We start from the raw sequence: 2376 nt of genomic DNA, 5'->3' as shown, positions 1-2376 counted from the left end.
AATGATTGTGAGATTGGTGTAGGACTGGGCGTGTTTCATTCTGTTGTGCATAGGGTTGCTATGCATTGTTACCAACTCGACAGCACCTAACAACAAAAACAATTAACAAGGGAGAGTAGAAAAACCTTACATTACTGATTTTTCTGTTGAAAAGTGAGTATTGCTACCAAAATAAGTAACAAGTCATTCCTGCCCACTTGAGAATCTCGGGATGGGCTTGCCAGACATTGAAACTTCAGGGGATAAATGCTGGTAACACACTCATTTGTAGGATTCAAGAAAACAGGACTCCTTGAATGATTGAAAGGCCTTTTAAGAGAGGATGTATCTCACTTTTCCATTCATGTCAGACACTTGTTTTAGCTTAAAATGATCATCTGTTTCCAGGAATTGGAAAAAACACACAAATGGGTTTCAAACACACGAAAGACATGGTCAAAGTCATTCAGAAAAAGAATACATATTAAAAGCACATAGAACTGAGCAATAAGGTACGCCCACTTTGAGAGCCCACACCCACAACAGGCTAGCTCAGTCCATGCAACAAATCCAGTCACCATTACCTATGGGCCAATTCTAGTTAGGAGCCCTCAGTGTCCTAATCCATGGCCAGACGATATCTCAAGCCCTTCTGGGTCCAACCTTTTCACTAGACCATGCCCACTCTTCTGGCCCCACCCACTTCTTTCCAGGCCTGCCCTCTAGGCCCCTCTCAACTCCATGACCTGTTTCTGCAGCCAGTGAAGACACGTGGCTGGTCCAAGGGCAAGAAGCGAAAAAGGTTTTTGCTTATTGGGCCCAGGGCCTTGTTCTCGGGTTCGTTGGGTTTCTTGATTGGGGAAGGGGACCGGTTTTGCGGGTTCCCCCTTGCCTTCCTTTTCCTTGGGTTCCCCAGGTTGTTGGTTGTTGGTTGGGGCAGGTTCCGGCGGCGGAGCAGCGGTAGTTCGTCTAGTCGGCGGGTGGTGAGTAGTAGTAGTTGGTGGAGGGGTTGGCGTCGTAGCAGTCGTCGGCGTCCTAGATGTTTTGTGCTGAGGTGGTGGAGGAGAAGATCAAGAAAGAGGACCCAAGCTCAGGGCTCATAAACACCCTGTTGAATGGACACAAGGGCGGGGACTGTGAAGGCTTCTTCACCTTTGATGTCCCTATCTTCACTGAAGAATTCTTGGACCAAAACAAAGCGTGGGAGGCGGAGCTACGGGCGCCTGGGGAAGATGAACGTGGCCATCGAGGAGCAGAACGCGGTTCTGTGGCGGCACACACAGAGCATGAGCAGCGCAGACGAATGCCTGGAGCAGAAGTTAGCGCTGGAGATGCTGCGCATGCCAGGTCAGGTGCTCACAGCCAGCCTCGCCTCGTTGCAGGTTCCTGGCACAGGTGAGACGCCCACGCTCAGCACCCTGGACTTCTACATGGCTCGGCTGCATGATGTCATCAAGCGCAACCCTGCCGGGCACAAGAAGCTCATCGTCCGCATCAAGGGAATCCTGGCCCAGGTTGCCAGCGAGCACCTGTGAGGGTGTTGGCCCCTGTGGATATGGATCGGATGAGCCAGTGTTGCGGGATGGCCTTCTCCCACTCTGTCATGTGGAGGAGGCTCCCGGGGCCAGCCTGATCCTACACCTTGGGGGTTCTAGCCCCCCAAATTAAATTTCTATAGCACACACACACACACATACACACACACACACATTAGCTTTTAACTCCACATACCTCCAGACCAAGAAAAGTACCCGGCCACCCACAGCCACAGGGACCCAGTGAACTTGCAAGCCTCACCTGGGCTGGCCCAATACACAGACACACACTACAAGTATGGGGTGCAGACCCCACAAATGTGGCCGCTTGAACCAGGACACAGGAGTGAGATGGGTATAGGGGCTGACACTACACATTCTCCCTACCACTCTGGGTCTTCAGGACACAGGACAACTAAAAGCCACACACCCCCAGGGCCACACTCTACTTGCTACAAGTACACAGCATAGGTTGGGGCCTCTGCCTGTCACCCTTCCAGCATGCCAGAGTGTGTACTTGGGGAGGAGGCTGGTGCTGATCAGCCCCATTGCATCTAGTTGAGGAAACTTTGTGAAAATCTAGACTTTTTCAATAAAAGCAAGCAGAATTTTTTGGGAAAAACCCCACATAAAACTAAAATGGTATCTTTACTTAGCAAAAGTCAAGATGTTTGAAAGCATCCTGTTTTGTGAGGGGTGGGGCAAAGGGCCCTTTCATGAACAGAGGATGCAAGTGAGAATGTTCTTGCCCCCTGAGGGCTGCAATGTGGCCATGTCTACTACCACGTGCAAGGTGGAATTCTACTGTAGGAATTTATCACACATATTATGGTGTTGGAGGAACACATTGAAGGTACCATGG

The 2376-nt window shown here is 50.5% G+C and overlaps 1 pseudogene; it reads left to right on the top strand.

The window, feature by feature from the left end:
- The first annotated feature begins 656 nt into the window (after positions 1–656).
- Positions 657–1514, top strand: LOC102837758 (annotated as a pseudogene).
- Positions 1515–2376: the final 862 nt, after the last annotated feature.

The sequence above is a fragment of the Chrysochloris asiatica genome, unplaced genomic scaffold (assembly GCF_000296735.1).
Source record: "Chrysochloris asiatica unplaced genomic scaffold, ChrAsi1.0 scaffold00014, whole genome shotgun sequence".
Classification (NCBI taxonomy): Eukaryota; Metazoa; Chordata; class Mammalia; order Afrosoricida; family Chrysochloridae; genus Chrysochloris; species Chrysochloris asiatica.
Note: the sequence above shows the minus strand (reverse complement) of the source record. Positions and strands in the feature narration are given on the sequence as shown.